Raw genomic sequence first — 20,210 nt, forward strand, 5'->3', positions numbered from 1 at the left:
AATACTGCCCCCTACCCCAAAGAAGTTAAGGAGGCTGAGAGAGAGCATTTGCTTGCAGTCAACTTTTCATTTTCTGCCCATGCTAACATAGCATTAGTATGTGATTCTGATTTGGCATGACCTACAAATCCCCCATCTTTGTAAGTTACTTTTTTCCAATTTCTGAACCCCTCTTCAGATGTAAACACTGAATCACCTGAGGAGGTGAGACTGAAGTGCCGGCAGGCATAGCAGTAGGCAGAGTCTTTACTCTGAGAGTATTCCAGCCATTTATGCATACTCTACCACTCTTTCGTGAAACCCCGTCTTCTATCCCCCTGAAGGGTCCGAGGGAGAAACTTCAGATGTGGCTGTTTGGGCCCCTCTGCTCTTGACTGGGATACATCTAGGATGAAACAAGAGGCAAAATCAGTTATTCAGATTTTAAAATAATAATAATAAGAGTAGCTAGCAACTCTCCATAGCAATTACCGATTACATTTGTAATCGGTAATTATATTCACTATTCAAACTCAACTACCAATAAACATGAATCAGAAGGCTTTATGTGATTATGTCATGACTCAACTCAATGTAAACACGCTATAACCATACATTTATTCAGATAACGTTACTCTCTAGCCATCTATTTCATTATCAGGGGCACTGTCACACCGTCAACTTCACCTGTTGGTCCAGGAATGGGTTGAATAGCTCTAGTCCTGCCTCGCTTGGTTGTCAACCTCTGTGACTGTTGTTGCTGCCCGTTCCGCACTTTCTTGCCATGCTGCTGTATGTTGTTCTTCACTGTGCTCTGTCACAGATGCTGCCTGTGCTTGTTCGTCGCTGTTATGTTCTGCCTCTGTTCTGTCATGCTCTCTCGCTGCCTCTGCCTGTTCATTGGCTTGCTCAATGACTTTATCATCATCTTCTACTGCATCCTCACTAACGTTAACCCTCTGTTGCTGTTCCCCTGTCGGCTGCATCTCCCCTGTACTACTTTTCTTCTTAAAGAAAGAAGAGATATCCGTGGACTTTCTCTTCATTGTCTGCAAATTGACATAGCTACAGCGACTAATCGTAGCTAGTAAGCTAACGCTATACCAGCCCATAACGTCAGCTAGCTAGATGCTCATCAAGTGGTTTGAAAATGGTGGTTTGAAAATCTTTATAGAAAGCTACGATAATTCTAACTATAGTTAGCTAGCGCTCTCTGCTGTAGAGTAACCTTAAGGCATAAGCTAGCTAGCTAAGCCCCCCAATAACGAATTTAACTAGCTAACTTAGCTAGATAGCTAACTAACGTGAGCTAGCTAGCTAGCTAGGTAATTCGACACTGTCAAAAAGTGAACAGTTTACTAAATATATATATTTTTTAACGATAAGTAGTATTGTATGACTTACTTACCCGTTAGCAGTCTGGTGGTCTCATCTCAACTCTGCAGGCAGCTGCCAGCTAGGCTAGCTTCCAATGATTCCACCAGAGACACGAGGCAGAGCTCAGCTGCTGCTGTCCATGAGGCAGACTGTCATCTGGCAGTGCACTGTGCAGCAGCAGCAGGCCGGGGGAGGGGTGAAAGGGTTCGGAGTGTGACGCAGTGACAGACGGTCAAAAGCGGTTGGCTGGCTATACATTAATTTTCTTTCACATTAACTATTATGAAAAATGTACATTATTGATTTAAATGAATAGTACTAATGTAACAGATAGAAGCATATTATGCATACTCAGAAGCATTTATGCATTTGCGACTAGCGAGGGGGGGGGGCAGCAATTGTATCAGGGTGGCCGTGGCCCCCCATGTCCACCCGTTGGCGGCGCCACTGCCTACAACATCCACTAAGCCAGTCAGCCTGAACAACACAGGCATGTATGGTCACGTGATTTATGACATCACACAGTTTTTTTCTTCCCACCTGTTGTGTGAGGGAGGGGTGTGGTACCCTACCTCTTCAGTTGACTGTAGCCAGCAGATTGACCAATTTGTTTACAGATGCACTAGGGTCAGAAGGGTTTACTGTGTAGATTAGGATACAGAAAAACTGGGATAAAGGGACAATTCAGAGTGCTGCGCATTTGTCATCCCTGGATTGAGGTACATTTTCTGAGACATATCTCGCGCTGGCACTGCTGGGTCTTAATCTATACAGGAAGCCTGTCTGACCCTAGTGCAGCTATAAGCAAGCGCGTCGGATCTGCTGGCTACAGTTGACTTCAAAGTTGCACAGACAAAAAGAATACACAAACGCTTGAATCAGCATTCAACACTCTTCGTACATCGCAGGTAGATTATTGTTGGACATTTTTGTGGAAGTTAACATGAGTTTCAAGCTGCATTGGTTGAATCTTATGTTTTTATTGGCCTGCGCCGAACTATGTCTGTCTCAGAAAAATGGTAAGAGAAGGTCTTTTCCCTTTATTTCTCTCATTATTTGTTTTTTTTCTTCGATCAGATAAATGACATTGTGATATTCTTTAATGACTTGATGGACAATTTGTTTAGTCGGATCCCCTCTATCTGATTCCTGAATGAATACAGCTATTGTAAAATACACTTGCTTGCTATGTCGGTGTGGTTACAAACCTCAAGACGACAATGAGTGATGATGTCATCATCCCACATGTCAATGACACGCTGTTCTTCACAAAATCGAGATGATTAAGGGGAAATGACCGCCCGAAGGGTATATTGAAAAGCAGGAGCAATGAGTTAGCCAGCTAAATTTGGTAAACAACCAGAAATAACTATTTGTCTGATTCATAAAGAAAGCTAAAATTAAATATGCGTTTTTGGTTGCTGAGTTAAGGCCAGGGACCACAACATCAAAAGGTAATTGTTTACCCTTAATCATATCACAATCAACGTTTATCAGTTGGATGAAGTCAGCCTAAATAGTTTGGTTTCATTTTGTAAAGACACTCCAGGACTTGTGCAGAGCAGATTGTGGATGAATACTTTATTAATCTTTCTGTCTGTAAAATACTAAAGACGTACATAAATTGCATTTTTGCCGCATTTTTTCTAAGAAAATGTTATCTAGAATAGAAAATGGACAACATATCAACACTTCTCTCTGGGCAAGCCTGGAGAATATATCTAAGGTTAAGCACACAAAATGTGGTTAAAGCAAATGCTTCTGAAGCAGAGAAAAATGAGTTGGGGTGTGGAAAGAGCCTGATTTTCAGGAAATGGAAGCTACAGACAAGTACACTGAATTTAGATTACCAAACAAGAAATACCTATTTAGACCCAATCACCATCTCTTCAAAGTAAGTTACTAAATATGGTCGTATTTGTAACACTATGAAATGGGCATTTAAAATGTGTGTAATTTAATGTAGTGAGCTTTGAAATTATTGATGTAGGTCCATTTTATAGTGGTTCAACTTCATTAAAATGTTGATGATAGTAGTATGATAAATATACATTTTAGAAGTTTTTGAAATGTTTGTTTACATTTGAAAATACTAATATTAATGGACCAAAATTCTAACAACAGGTAGATGCAAACATTTTATTTTAGTCTGTGGTGCATGGCCTTAAATAGACCATGCCCATTTTAAGCTTATCCTTCCAAGAAATTTAAAGTTTAGGCTAACAGGCTGACCACAACGCTCGCGTCGCAAAATACATTTAGAAATCTATGTTATTCAATTATTGCACCCACACTGCTCGCGCACGCCAACGAGCGTCTGCGTTGCCAAGGGCTAAAATAGAAATCAGTTCTATTTCTGATGCAGAACGCGCTGCAAGTCCTGCCTCTCCCATCTCCTCATTGGTTTATAGAAGCCGGTACCCACGTGCCATCTCCTCATTGGTTATACCCACGTGGGGGACTGAAAGACGAACGAGGTCAGTGGCGGTAATGCACCTAATTTATGAAGTTGCCAATCGCAATATAAAGTCAAGAGAAGAAAAAGCCTGGAAGGAAGACAGATGACTAGAAACGATTCGGTTGACCGTTTTATGTGTGGATTAATTGGCGGAATAGAGGACCTTGTGCATTTAAGGTAAAATAACAACTCAATGTTTATATCCCAGGACAAATTAGCTAGCAACAGAAAGCTAGCTTAAATAGAACAAATTAGCTAGCAAGTGCACGCTAACTAGCTAAATTGCCATAAATGTTTAATGCTTTTTGACCTGTCCCCAAATTAATATAATTGGTTCAGAGTTTGTTTTGATATTTTAACCTGCGTGTCATGATCGCGTTTGGTGTGGGAGGACAAAATACATTTATGGACGATGGCACACGCGTGCAGCCGGTTTGGGTTCCGTGTAACTCCTTGAACCTGCTTTGTAGTATGGCTTTAGAAGCTTCTGAAAGGCTAATTGACATAATTTGAGTCAATTGGAGGTGTACCTGTGGATGTATTTCAAGGCCTACCTTCAAACTCAGTGCCTCTTTGCTTGACATCATGGGCCAATCAAAAGAAATCAGCCAAGACCTCAGGAAGAAAATTGTAGACCTCCACAAGTCTGGTTCATCCTTGGGCGCAATTTCCAAACGCCTGAAGGTACCACGTTCATCTGTACAAACAATAGTACGCAAGTATAAACACCATGGGATCACACAGCTGTCATACCGCTCAGGAAGGAGATGGGTTCTGTCTCCTAGAGATGAACGTACTTTGGTGCGAACAGTGCAAATCAATCCCAGAACAACAGCAAAGGACCTTGTGACGATGCTGGAGGAAACCGGTACGAAAGTATCTATATCCACAGTAAAACGAGTCCTATATTGACATAACCTGAAAGGCCGCTCAGCAAGGAAGAAGCCACTGCTCCAAAACCACCATAAAAAAGCCAGACTACAGTTTGGGGACAAAGATCGTACTTTTTGGAGAAATGTTGTCTGGTCTGATGAAACAAAAATAGAACTGGTTGGCCATAATGACCATCGTTATGTTTGGAGGGAAAAGGGGGAGGCTTGCAAGCCGAAGAACACCATCCCAACCGTGAAGCATGGGGGTGGCAGCATCATGTTGTGGGGTGCTTTGCTGCAGGAGGGACTGGTGCACTTCACAAAATAGATGGCATCATGAGGCATGAGGAAGGGAAATTATGTGGATATATTGAAGCAACATCTCAAGACATCAGTCAGGAAGTTAAAGCTTGGTCGCAAATGGGTCTTCCAAATGGACAATGACCCCAAGCATACTTCCAAAGTTGTAGCAAAATGGCTTAAGGACAACAAAGTCAAGGTATTGGAGTGGCCATCACAAAGCCCTGACGTTAATTCTATAGAATATTTGTGGGCTGAACTGAAAAAACGTGTGCGAGCAAGGAGGCATACAAACCTGACTCAGTTACACCAGCTCTGTCAGGAGGAATAGGCCAAAATTCACCCAACTTATTGTGGGAAGCTTGTGGAAGGCTACCCGGAATGTTTGACCCAAGTTAAACAATTTGAAGGCAATGCTACCAAATACTAATTGAGTATATGTAATCTTCTGACCCACTGGGAATGTGGTGAATGAAATAAAGGCTGAAATAAATAATTCTCTACTATTATCCTGACATTTCACATTCTTAAAATAAAGTGGTGATCGTAACTGACCTAAGACAAGGACTTTTTACTCGGATTAAATGTCAGGAATTGTGAAACTGAGTTTAAATGTATTTGGCTAAGGTGTATGTAAAGTTCCGACTTCAACTGTAGTTTGCATAAGAACAGTGGTGGTAATAGTTCTCAATTGTCATACTTGAGTAAAAGGTAGGATACCTTTAATAAAAAATGACCAATATTCACAAAGTAAAATGCTACTAGAGTAAAAGTCTAAAAATATATGGTTCTAAATATACTTAAGTACAGTCATGGAAAACTTACAAAATGTTCAAAATTTTGTTGAAGTGCAAAGTAAAAGCAAATGAAATTCCTTATACTAAGCAAACCAGACAACACAATAAAAACACAACCGGAACTCACACATTTACAAACGCAGTATTTAAGTTAAGTGAGTCTGCCAGATCAGAGAGTGTAGGGATGACAACTAGGGTTGCACATTTGTGGAATATTCAGAGGTGGAAACTTTAAGTGGAAATTTACGGGAATATATGGGAATTATTGGAAATATATGCAAATTAATACTATTTAAATGTAGATGTTTTTTGCATTGGATATATTTACCATATCATCTGGAGACAGAAACATAAACCTTTTACCTTATCATAAGTAGACATAATTTCAAATGGTTAAAACCTTCCAATAGATATAAAAAAAACGATTTAGTTACGAATTGAACTTTAATTAAATAAGTTGAATCTTCACATGGGATGATTTCACTGAACAACAAAAGAAAGGGAATATTGAATGATTAACAATGATCCATCGCATCTCCCAAAAACGTTTTCAACATACATCTGTAAAATGATAGTCTAGAAACGAATGCTTTGGTTGTCTTCCTCTCAGGCTTCCATGTCTTCTCCCTGGTCCTCCTCAATGTCCACCTCTTGAACATCAGACTCTGAGGCCTCATCTTCACTGTCACTTTCCAACCTTGTTGAGGATGGCTCGTTGTCAGGCTCAAAAAGCCCAAAATTTGCCCGGTTGGCCACCAATTTTTCAACCCTTGTATTGGTCAGCCTGTTGCGTGCTTTGATATGTGTCTTCCCAAACAAGGACCAGTTGTGCTCTGAGGCGGCTGATGTTGGTGGGATTTGGAGGATGATGGAGGCAACAGGGGAAAGAGCCTCAGATCCACAAAGTACCTTCCACCAGGTGGCTGATGAGATATGTTGGCACGACTGCTATATTGCATCTCCTTCCCAAAGCCCTTGCTTGGAAGTGTACTACGCCAGACTGCCAAGAACTTTGTCCTCATCCAGGCCAAGGTGATGAGACACGGTAGTGATGACACCGTAGGCCTTGCTGATCTCTGCACCAGACAGGATGCTCTTTCCAGCATAGTTGGGGTCCAACATGTACGCTGCTGCGTGTATGGGCTTCAGGCAGAAGTCTTCACCCTTTTTTATGTATTTCAGAACTGCAGTTTCCTCTGCTTGGAGCAACAGTGAAGTGGGCAGGGCAGTATGGATTTCTTCTCTTACATCTGCAAGCAGAGTCTGAACATCAGACAGGATGGCATTTTAATTTTATCTTTATTTAACTAAGCAAGTCAGTTAAGAACAAATTCTTATTTACAATGACGGCCTAGGAACAGTGGGTTATGCCTTGTTCAGGGGCAGAACAACAGATTTGTACCTTGTCAGGTCGGGGATTCGATCTAGCAACCTTCCAGTTACTAGTCCAACGCCCTAACCACTAGGCTACCTGCCGCATTGTCTCCCTCAAACCGTGCAATGGCTACTGCTATAGGTTTTAGGAGTTTCAGGCTGCTTCCCAAAATACATCATCCAGGAGGATCCTCTTGATGGGGCTGTCCATATTGGCAGACTGTGGTATGGCAATTTTTGGGGGAGGGACGCCTTCCCCTCCAGGAGACTGTCAAACATGATGACAACACCACCCCAATGGGTGTTGCTGAACGGTTTCAATGGGGTGCTCTTATTCTTTTCACTTTGCTTGGTGAGGTAGATTGCTGCTATAACTTTGACCTTTCGTATACCTAGCCATTTCTTTGGCTCTCTTGTAGAGTGTATCCATTGTTTTCAGTGCCATGATGTCCTTGAGGAGCAGATTCAATGCATGAGCAGCACAGACAATGAGTGTGATGTGAGGGTTGGACTCCTCCACTTTAGACCAAGCAGCCTTCATGTTCGCAGCATTGTCTGTCACCAGTGCAAATACCTTCTGTGGTCCAAGGTCATTGATGACTGCATCAGCTCATCTGCAATGTAGAGACCGGTGTGTCTGCTGTCCCTTGTGTCTGTGCTCTTGTAGAATACGAGTTGAGATGATGTAGTTAATTATCCCTCGCCCACGAACATTCAACCACCCACCAGAGTTGATTGCAATATAGTCTGCTTTCTCTATGATTTGCTTGACCTTCACTTGAACTCTGTTGAACTCTGCATCTAGCAAATTAGTAGATAAAGCATGTCTGGTTGGAGGGGTGTATGCTGGGTGAAGAACATTCAGAATTATCTTCCAATACACATTGCCTGTGAGCATCCGAGGTGAACCAGTTGCATACACAGCTCGAGCAAGACATTCATCAGCATTTCTCTGACTACGTTCCTCCATTGAGTCAAAAAAACTTCTGATTCCAGGAGGACCATGAGCTGTTGCTATCGATAAGGTGTTTGATTCATAATTTTCACCTCAAATAGAAGTAGAGGGACTTTTGTCAGAGGTTGCTTGTTGTGAGCGCTGAGGGAACTTTATGCACTTGGCAAGATGATTCTTTATCTTTGTTGCATTCTTCACATATGATTTAGCACAGTATTTGCAAATGTACACAGCTTTTCCTTCTACATTCGCTGCAGTGAAATGTCTTCACACATCAGATAGTGCCCGTGGCATTTTCCTGTAAAGATTAGGAAAAAATGAGTAAAAAAATAAACCATGTACAGATAAATAGTTAAGCAGTTAGATTAAACAACTAATTTGTAAGACTTTTTTTTATTTTATGAAACATGTATGGAAACAGGTGAATTATCACTCCTCAGTTATAAGGCTCAAGCAAGCTAAAACCAACATGGTAGCAAATACTAACTAGCAGAAGTTGTTAAGAAGTTAGAAATGATTTAAACACACTTTGCTGTAGGCTACTATTTACTAGTTAACAGAAAATCTTCTATGTCATATAAAATATATTCACCCCACCCAGTATTGTAATCAAAACTTACCAGAAAGCATGTAGTCCTTGGCTCAGACAGTGTAGTAGCGTGGGCTCAATAGCATCTCATTAGTGTTCAAGATCTTGAGAATCAGCTGTATGTGTGATGGAAGAATGCACTGTGTGTGCAAAGGATTGCAATTCCATTGAGTTGGGGATAGTTTAACCAAAATATGCCACAAGACCTAGAATTTCCTTGTGTATCCCACTAAAAAAGGTTCACTGTTATAAGTTAACTTTTTTGATGAATTTTAAGCAAAATTCCCCAAATTCCAGGGCTTAACTTACAATGGAAAATTTCTGGGAAATATCCCGGAAAGTTTTCGAAAAGTTTCCGACCCTTTGCAACCCTAATAAAGTATTAGATTGATGGGTGCATGAATTGAACCATTATACTGTCCTGCCTCAGCAAAAATAATGTAACGACTACTTTTTGGTGTCAGGGAAAATTAATGGGAGTATAAAGTACATTTTTTCTTTAGGAACGTAGTGGAGTAAAGTTGTCAAAAATATAAGTAGTAAAGTACATATACCCCCCCCAAAAAAGTACTTTAAAACACTGCATAAGAACAATTAGAAAAGTAATAATTTAAGTATGCAATAAATCACAAATGGCTATTGTATTGAAATGGCATACATTGTAACCTCATTTTTGGAATTCCTTAAACACCCCTATTTATTTTCATCTTGTTTCTCTCTTTTCTCAGAGCGGTTTAATGCTGTCGTTGAAGACCGAGGCTTCACGGGGGATGAGACAGCGGCGGGGTTGCAGGTCTCCCTGGAGGCCTGCATGGTTCTGGCCAGTCATCTGACCACTGTGTTCTTCCCCATCGTCTACATAGTGGTGTTTGCTGTGGGGCTGCCCACCAATGCCATGGCCATCTGGGTCTTCCTGTTCCGGACCAAGAAGAAGCACCCTGCCACCATCTACATGGCCAACCTGGCTCTGTCTGACCTGCTCTTTGTCATCTGGACTCCTCTGAAGATCGCCTACCACTTCAACGGTAACGACTGGATCTATGGAGAGAGGCTGTGTAAAGTCGTGGTGGGCTTCTTCTATGGGAACATGTACTGCTCCATCCTCTTCATCACCTGTATCAGTGTCCAGCGCTACTGGGCCATCGTTTACCCCCTCTCCCAGGATTGTAGGAACAACCATGTAGCCATCGGTGTCTCGGTCGCAGTCTGGGTGGGTGTCTGGCTGCTGACCACCCCTCTCTACCTCTACGACCAGACAGTCAAGGTGACCAACCTCAACATCATCACCTGCCACGACGTCACCCGGCCAAGCCAGAATAGCATGGCCGCCGGCTTCTTCCTGACCATGGGAACCCTGGGATTTGTAGTTCCCACCGTGTTGTGCGTGGTGGTTAACGTTCTGATGCTCAAGTCCCTTAGGAGCTCAATGACGAACGCCAGCATCACCAAGAATCGGCGCAAGGCTGTGGTGCTCATCATTACTGTGCTGATCATCTTCCTGGTCTGTTTCACCCCCAGTAACATCATGATGCTGGTGACCTACTCTCTCCTGCTGGCTCAAGTAGTACAGAATGACTACGGCTTTTACATCACCACCCTGTGTCTGGCCAGCCTCAACAGCTGTGTGGATCCATTCATCTACTACTTCATCTCAGAGGAGTTCAGGGAGCACGTGAAGAACACGCTGAGATGCCGCAGCCAGAGGGCATGATTAGGATGAGGGTCTCGTTCACTGCTCTGAAATACTTCAAGATGAGTAACACCATCCAGGTTTGGGGTCAATCCCAGTCAATTCAATAAGTACTGATTAGGAAAATGTGGAATTGGATTGGTTGATTTGGTTTACTTGCTGAATTGTCTGGCATTAAAATGGAATTGACCCCAACCTTGGTACCTGCACCTCAGACTCAGGGAACACACAGAGCAGCTACATTTAGGCGGGTTCTCATGTGGAGATCAAAGTTGGCTGTACTGATGTTTTTAAAGAACTGGACAGGTTAAAGGGAATACCGGGTTGGTCTCAATCTACTAAAACATTTTGTTTTCATCATCATCAATGGAGAGAAGCTATTTTAAACTGAGATGCAACCCCAGACTACTTCATATTATGTGCTTGTTATATTGCCTCCTCGCCCCTCATACAATTTTAGTGCAGATTTTGTTGGTTTTATCTAGAAAACAAAATCAGAAAAAGTGTTACTGATCCATCCTCCACATTTAGACAGTCAAAGATGTCCATTATGTTTGTTCCAGCACTGAGCTCTCTGAAACTGTTAACTTAGTTCTTAGTGCCCAGCACTGACCCTTCACTTCTGGCAACGGGTATTGTTCTTTATCAAGTGAGCCATACATGACCTACTGTACAGTGCCTAGTGAAAGTCTATACACCACTTGCATAGTGTCATGACGTGGCCCTTTCTGGGTATAGGTTGTGGCATCCCCCCCTCTCTCTCATGCTCTCCTACACCCAGGTTCTGTTATCTCAGGCCATAAATTCCTGGTGGAGTTTCTCTCCCCCTTGCCATGCAGAAAGAGAGACACAGAGAGAACAAAGGATTTCACATGACGAACTCCTAAATCCCCAAAATGTGAATTTGAAACAAAATGTCCACTTGTGAGAATGGTCCGTGGACACTTAAGTGACGGGTATGACGAGTGCATTTCCTTTGGTGACCTTAGAGAGGACAGGAAACACACATAACTATATCTCTGAATGTATGAATGAGTAAAGCAGCAACTATTTGTGAAATGATGTAATGTGATGTTAAACCTTTGACGTGAGAGAATTGTATTCCCTTTAAAGTTTAATTAAGTCATTGGCCCGCCCCCGTGAGCACAGACATGATCTGGCATCATAGAACCGCCTTTTCTACAGTTACGAATAAAACCCCCTCCTGACGAAATCCTCTTCACACCACAAAAACCTCAGTGTCAGTTAACGTTGCAATGGATGTTGAATTTCTAACCATACCAGGTGGAGCATTGGCTACACGGGGGGAAATGGTTCAACTCTGAGACTATCGATCCCGACAGAATAAGAGCAAATCTTAGATACTAATTACTAGTATGCAGCCAGAAATTATGTAAACCTGGGATTGTGAATACCGATAACCGCCGAAACATCTATCTATGAGAACATTTCCTAATTGTACTCTGAAGTATCCATTCTAACCACAAAAGACTTTGATCTTCAGGGAAGCAGCGAGAGAAAGACTCGGATGAACTGACTCTCCGCAGAAGGACCGGATTCCAACAGAAATCACGACACACTGGGCGTAAATGTTTATTGATTGCAATTATTCCCGAATGAGTGAGCATTCATGTGCAAAGGATTAGCATTTCAATTCATATAATTATCAACTGTGTAGTGATTCCTTTTGTCTTTCCCGCTTCTTTCTCAGTCCACACTTGCTTCACTTTTTCCACCAAGCTGTCATATCGGCTTAGCACACTAGGGAACCTCCCCTATCATTTCCTTGTAACCATATCTACTGTGTTTGTTTATGCATTTATGTGATTATTTAGTTAGTTAATAAATTATTAAGCCAATTGGTGTATGGATGATTCATAGTAAAGGCTGGGTTTGTGCAGAAAACCAACAATTTACAATGTCTGGAATGAGACTACCGTGAGGTAAATAATAATTAATTAATTAGAAGACTAATTGATCAGATATTAAAATATCTGAAGAGTTACATTCAGAAAATTCTAACTTTGTAATCTGAAGATTTTCCTTGGTGCCCCGACTTCCTAGTTAATTACATTTACATGATTAGTTTAATCATCAGTAAAATGTATTTGATAAAATAAGTCTTTACTTTTAATGATGCCAAAGACACCACAGTTATGACATTTTGCTGCAATTAAAGTAAATCTAAAAAGAGATTAAATATGACCATTTAAATTATTTCTCACAGATCTACACAACCTGCTCCACATTTTCAAAGTGAAATCAAAAGTATAGAATTATTTTTAAGTTAATAAAAATGATGTATTGATTGTATATGTCTTGATAGCCCAGAGTTAATACTTGGGTAATTTCAGTGTAGGAAAGGATGAAACAGCGTCTGTGCTACCAGTAAGTACAGATAGTAGTATAAATCCCCTCGCACAGTCCCTGTAGCCGGACAACTTTCTCATGGCTTCTGGAGGGAAATCCTGTAGGAATGCTCAACCGGTGTCGCTCATTCAGCCGACAGAAACTTTCAACCGGTTTTCCCCATTAAGCAGCGAGTCTGAGTCTGAGGCCGAGCCTTCTCTGGTCTCTACTCCTCCCGTTACGGGGTCTGAGACGCCGAAGCTTCCCACCATTAGCTCTGATAAATTGAAAACCCTAGTCATTGGCAACTCCATTACCCGCAGTATTAGACTTAAAACAAATCATCCAGCGATCATACACTGTTTACCAGGGGGCAGGGCTACCGACGTTAAGGCTAATCTGAAGATGGTGCTGGCTAAAGCTAAAACTGGCGAGTGTAGAGAATATAGAGATATTGTTATCCACGTCGGCACCAACGATGTTAGGATGAAACAGTCAGAGGTCACCAAGCGCAACATAGCTTCAGCGTAAATCAGCTAGAAAGATGTGTCGGCATTGAGTAATTGTCTCTGGCCCCCTCCCAGTTAGGGGGAGTGATGAGCTCTACAGCAGAGTCTCACAACTCAATCGCTGGTTGAAAACTGTTTTCTGCCCCTCCCAAAAGATAGAATTTGTAGATAATTGGCCCTCTTTCTGGGACTCATCCACAAACAGGACCCAGCCTGGCCTGCTGAGGAGTGACAGACTCCATCCTAGCTGGAGGGGTGCTCTCATCTTATCTACCAACATAGACAGGGCTCTAACTCCTCTAGCTCCACAATGAAATAGGGTGCAGGCCAGGCAGCAGGCTGTTAGCCAGCCTGCCAGCTTAGTGGAGTCTGCCACTAGCACAGTCAGTGTAGTCAGCTCAGCTATCCCCATTGAGACCGTGTCTGTGCCTCGACCTAGGTTGGGCAAAACTAAACATGGCGGTGTTCGCCTTAGCAATCTCACTAGAATAAAGACCTCCTCCATTCCTGCCATTATTGAAAGAGATCGTGATACCTCACATCTTTATTCCGGGTTGGAGCGAGCGGTCGCACTTCGCACTTTGGTCCGCAGGTAGTATAACTTTTCATTACATTTCATTACATTTCATTATAGTACAACGGTTTAATTTGTCTAATCTTAGCAATTTCTTCTTAGCTAGCTACATAGCCGTCTTTGTATCAAGAATAATTGCGTAATTATCGTATTTCGTCGTCCTAACGCAGTCTACACTGCTATCTGCCATCTGCCCAGCAGCTAGCCAGCTAGCAAACGTCCACCGTCTACCGAAAAAGCACTTTGGTCCGCAGTAGTATAACTTTTCATTACATTTCATTACATTTCATTATAGTACAACGGTTTAATTTGTCTATCTAGCAATTTCCTCTTGCTAGCTACATAGCCGTCTTTGTATCAAAGATAATTGCGTAATTATCGTATTTCGTCGTCCTAACGCAGTCTACACTGCTATCTGCCATCTGCCAGCAGCTAGCCAGCTAGCAAACGTCCACCGTCTACCGAATAGCAGCACTGTAGCAACTATTACACCCAACTGAACGACTTGATTAGTGTAGTGTTAGCTAGCTACATAGTTGTCTTTGCTGTCTTCGTATCCAAGATAATTGTGTAGTTTAGAGTGTGTAGTTTTAGAGTGATTATCTTAATTTACCGAGGTTAGCTAGCCAGCTATCTGTCGTCCTTAACGTAGGAGACACTGCTAGCTAGCCAACAGCTAGCCAACGTCTACCGAATAGAACTTCCGCACTCAACAACCCGGTCGCTTCCGCTTCGCTCCACAGGTTATCACATTTCCATTTCATTTCATTACAGTACAACGGTTTGATTTGTTTGATCGTAGCTAGCTACATAGCTAGCTACATAGCCGCCTTTGTATCAAAGATATTGTGTAGTCTAGAGCGATTTTCTAGGTTAGCTAGCCAGCTATTGTCGTTCTTTTAACGCAACGTAACGTAATCAACACTGCTAGCTAGCCAGCTAGCCCCGAATAGCAGCACTGTAGATACTATTACACTCAACGGAACGACTTGATTAGTGTAGTGTCACAACGCAGCCACTGCCAGCTAGCCTACAAAGTCAACACTGCCAGCTAGCCTACAAAGTCAACAACGCAGCCACTGCCAGCTAGCCTACTTCAGCAGTACTGTATCATCTTAATCATTTTAGTCAATAAGATTCTTGCACGTAAGCTTAACTTTCTGAACATTCGAGACGCGTAGTCCACTTGCCACTCCAATCTCCTTTGCATTAGCGTAGTCTCTTCTGTAGCCTGTCAACTATGTGTCTGTCTATCCCTGTTCTCTCCTCTCTGCACAGACCATCCACGCTCCACACCGCGTGGCATCGGCCACCCTAATCTGGTGGTCCAGCGCGCACGACCCACGTGGAGTTCCAGGTCTCCGGTAGCCTCTGGAACTGCCGATCTGCGGCCAACAAGGCAGAGTTCATCTCAGCCTATGCCTCCCTCCAGTCCCTCGACTTCCTGGCACTGACGGAAACATGGATCACCACAGATAACACTGCTATTCCTACTGCTCTCTCTTCGTCCGCCCACGTGTTCTCGCACACCCCGAGAGCTTCTGGTCAGCGGGGTGGTGGCACCGGGATCCTCATCTCTCCCAAGTGGTCATTCTCTCTTTCTCCCCTTACCCATCTGTCTATGCGCCTCCTTTGAATTCCATGCTGTCACAGTTACCAGCCCTTTCAAGCTTAACATCCTTATCATTTATCCCCTCCAGGTTCCCTCGGAGAGTTCAATCAATGAGCTCGATGCCTTGATTAGCTCCTTTCCTGAGGACGGCTCACTCTCACAGTTCTGGGCGACTTTAACCTCCCACGTCTACCTTTGACTCATTCCTCTCTGCCTCCTTCTTTCCACTCCTCTCCTCTTTTGACCCACCCTCTCACCTCCCCCCCCCTACTCACAAGGCAGGCAATACGCTCGACCTCATTTTACAGATGCTGTTCTTCCACTAACCTCATTGCAACTCCCCTCCGTCTCCGACCACTACCTTGTATCCTTTCCCCTTCGCTCTCATCCAACACTTCCCACACTGCCCCTACTCGGATGGTATCGCGCCGTCCCAACCTTCGCTCTCTCTCCCCCGCTACCCCCTCCTCTTCCATCCTATCATCTCTTCCCTCTGCTCAAAACCTTCTCCAACCTATCTCCTGATTCTGCCTCTCAACCCTCCTCTCCTCCCTTTCTGCATCCTTTGACTCTCTATGTCCCCTATCCTCCAGGCCGGCTCGGTCCTCCCTCCCGCTCCGTGGCTCGACGACTCATTGCGAGCTCACAGAACAGGGCTCCGGGCAGCCGAGCGGAAATGGAGGAAAACTCGCCTCCCTGCGGACCTGGCATCCTTTCACTCCCTCCTCTCTACATTTCCTCTTCTGTCTCTGCTGCTAAAGCCACTTTCTACCACTCTAAATTCCAAGCATCTGCTCTAACCCCAGGAAGCTCTTTGCCACCTTCCTCTCCTTCTGAATCCTCCTCCCCCCCCCCCCCCTCCTCCCTCTCTGCAGATGACTTCGTCCCCATTTTGAAAAGAGGTCGACGACATCCGATCCTCGTTTGCTAAGTCAAACGACCGCTGGTTCTGCTCACACTGCCCTACCTGTGCTCTGACCTCTTTCTCCCTCTCTCTCCAGATGAAATCTCGCGTCTTGTGACGGCGGGCCGCCCAACAACCTGCCCGCTTGACCCTATCCCCTCCTCTCTTCTCCAGACCATTTCCGGAGACCTTCTCCTTACCTCACCTCGCTCATCAACTCATCCCTGACCGCTGGCTACGTCCCTTCCGTCTTCAAGAGAGCGAGAGTTGCACCCCTTCTGAAAAAACCTACACTCGATCCTCCGATGTCAACAATACAGACCAGTATCCCTTCTTCTTTTTCTCTCCAAAACTCTTGAACGTGCCCGTCCTTGGCCACTCTCCCGCTATCTCTCTCAGAATGACCTTCTTGATCCAAATCAGTTGGTCAAGACTAGTCATTCAACTGAGACTGCTCTTCTCTGTATCACGGAGGCGCTCCGCACTGCTAAAGCTAACTCTCTCTCCTCTGCTCTCATCCTCACTGAGCCTCATCGGCTGCCTTCGATACTGTGAACCATCAGAATCCTCCTCTCCACCCTCTCTGAGTTGGGCATCTCCGGCGCGGCCCACGCTTGGATTGCGTCCTACCTGACAGGTCGCTCCTACCAGGGTGGCGTGGCGGAATCTGTCTCCTCACCACGTGCTTCTACCACTGGGTGTCCCCCAGGGCTCTGTTTCTAGGCCCTCTCCTATTCTCGCTATACACCAAGTCCACTTGGCTCTGTCATAACCCTCACATGGTCTCTCCTATCATTGCATATGCAGACGACACACAACTATCTTCTCCTTTTCCCCTTTCTAATGACCAGGTGGCGAATCGCATCTCTGCATGTCTGGCAGACATATCAGTGTGGATGACGGATACACCTCAAGCTGAACCTCGGCAAGACGGAGCTGCTCTTCCTCCCGGGGAAGGACTGCCCGTTCCATGATCTCGCCATCACGGTTGACAACTCCATTGTGGTCCTCCTACCCAGAAGCGCTACGAGAACCTTGGCGTGATCCTGGACAACACCCTGTCGTTCTCAACTACATCAAGGGCGGTGGCCCGTTCCTGTAGGTTCATGCTCTAACACATCCGCAGAGTAACGACCTGCTCACACAGGAAGCGGCGCAGGCTCCTAATCCAGGCACTTGTCATCTCCCGTCTGGATTACTGCAACTCGCTGTTGGCTGGGCTCCCTGCCTTGCTATTAACCCCTACAAACTCATCCAGAACGCCGCAGCCCGTCTGGTGTTCAACCTTCCCAAGTCTCTCATGTCACCCCGCTCCTCCGCTCTCTCCACTGGCTTCCAGTTGAAGCTCGCATCCGCATACAAAACCATGGTGCTTGCCTACGGAGCTGTGAAGGGGAACGGCACCTCAGTACCTCCAGGCTCTGATCAAGGCCCTACACCCAAACAGGGCACTGCGTTCATGCACCTCTGGCTGCTCGTCGCCTCCCTACCACTGAGGAAGTACAGTTCCCGCTCAGCCCAGTCAAAACTGTTCGCTGCTCTGGCCCCCAATGGGGAACAAACTCCTCCCCGACGCCAGGACAGCGGAGTCAATCACCACTTCCGGAGAACCTGAAACCCCACCTCTTTAAGGAATACCTAGGAATAGGATAAAGTATCCTTCTCACCCTCCCCTTAAAAGATTTAGATGCACTATTGTAAAGTGGCGTTCCACTGGATGTCATAAGTGTGGAATGCACGCAATTGTAAGTCGCTCTGGATAAGAGCGCCTGCTAATGACTTAATGTAAATGTAAATGTAATCTCAAAATTAGGGCTACTTACTGTTAGATCCCTCACTTCAAAGGCAGTTATAGCAATGAACTAATCACTGATCATAATCTTGATGTGATTGGCCTGACTGAAACATGGCATAAGCCTGAATGAATTTACTGTTAAATGAGCCGTCACTCCTGGGTCGCTATGACCATATCCCCCGTCATCCCGACCAAATCGGAGGTGTTCTGCCTAACATTTACTATACGCAAATTAAATCTACAAAAAAATAAATTATGTTTTCGTCTTTTGAGCTTCTAGTCATGAAATCTATGCAGCCTACTCAATCACTTTTTATAGCTACTGTTTACAGGCCTCCTGGGCCATGTACAGCGTTCCTCACTGAGTTCCCTGAATTCCTATCGGACCTTGTAGTCATAGCAGATAATATTCTAATTTTTGGTGATTTTAATATTCACATGGAAAAGTCCACAGACCCACTCCAAAAGGCTTTCGGGGCCATCATCGACTCAGTGGGTTTTGTCCAACATGTCTCTGGACCTACTCACTGTCACAGTCATACTCTGGACCTAGTGTTGTCCCATGGAATAAATGTTGTCGATCTTAATGTTTTTCCTCATAATCCTGGACTATCGGACCACCATTTTATTACGTTTGCATTCGAAACAAATAATCTGCTCAGACACCAAGGAGCATCAAAAGTTGTGCTATAAATTCTCAGACAACCCAAAGATTCCTTGATGCCCTTCCAGACTCCCTCTGCCTACTCAAGGACGTCAGAGGACAAAAATCAGTTAACCACCTAACTGAGGAACTCAATTTAACCTTGCGCAATACCCTAGATGCAGTTGCACCCCTAAAAACTAAAAATATTTGTCATAAGAAACTAGCTCCCTGGTATACAGAAAATACCCAAGCTCTGAAGCAAGCTTCCAGAAAATTGGAACGGAAATAGCACCACACCAAACTGGAAGTCTTCCGACTAGCTTGGAAAGACAGTACCGTGCAGTATTGAAGAGCCCTCACGGCTGCTCGATCATCCTATTTTTCCGACTTACTTGAGGAAAATAAGAAAAATCCGATTGTTTTTCTTCAAATCAAATTGTATTTGTCACATACACATGGTTAGCAGATGTTAATACGATTGTAGCGAAATGCTTTTTGATACTGTCGCAAAGCTAACTAAAAAGCAGCTCCCCAAGAGAGGATGGCTTTCACTTCAGCAGTAATATATTCATGAACTTCTTTGACGAAAAGATCATGATCATTAGAAAGCAAATTACAGACTCCTCTTTAAATCTGCGTATTCCTCCAAATCTGCGTATTCCTTGTATTTGTATTCCTTGTATTTGTCCTGAGTCTGCACAACTCTGCCAGGACCTAGGATCAAGAGAGACACTCAAGTGTTTTAGTACTATATCTCTTGACACAATGATGAAAATAATCATGGCCTCTAAACCTTCAAGCTGCATACTGGACCCTATTCTAACTAAACTACTGAAAGAGCTGCTTCATGTGCTTGGCCCTCCTATGTTGAACATAATAAACGGCTCTCTATCCACCGGATGTGTACCAAACTCACTAAAAGTGGCAGTAATAAAGCCTCTCTTGAAAAAGCCAAACCTTGACCCAGAWGATATAAAAAACTATCGGCCTATATCGAATCTTCCATTCCTCTCCAAAAAAAATTTAAAAGCTGTTGCGCAGCAACTCACTGCCTTCCTGAAGACAAACAATGTATACAAAATGCTTCAGTCTGGTTTTGGACCCCATCATAGCACTGAGACTGCACTTGTGAAGATGGTAAATGACCTTTTAATGGCGTCAGACCGAGGCTCTGCATCTGTCCTCGTGCTCCTAGACCTTAGTGCTGCTTTTGATACCATCGATCACCACATTATTTTGGAGAGATTGGAAACCCAAATTGGTCTACACGGACAAGTTCTGGCCTGGTTTAGATCTTATCTGTCGGAAAAATATCAGTTTTTCTCTGTGAATGGTTTGTCCTCTGACAAATCAACTGTACATTTCGGTGTTCCTCAAGGTTCCGTTTTAGGACCACTATTGTTTTCACTATATATTTTATTATATTATAA

General features: G+C 43.9%; 1 pseudogene; it reads left to right on the forward strand.

The window, feature by feature from the left end:
* The first annotated feature begins 2,198 nt into the window (after positions 1 to 2,198).
* LOC111961753 (proteinase-activated receptor 2-like) overlaps positions 2,199 to 20,210 on the forward strand; it is a 26,622-nt pseudogene continuing 8,610 nt past the window's right edge.

This window comes from Salvelinus sp. IW2-2015, linkage group LG4q.1:29 (genome assembly GCF_002910315.2).
Source record: "Salvelinus sp. IW2-2015 linkage group LG4q.1:29, ASM291031v2, whole genome shotgun sequence".
Classification (NCBI taxonomy): Eukaryota; Metazoa; Chordata; class Actinopteri; order Salmoniformes; family Salmonidae; genus Salvelinus; species Salvelinus sp. IW2-2015.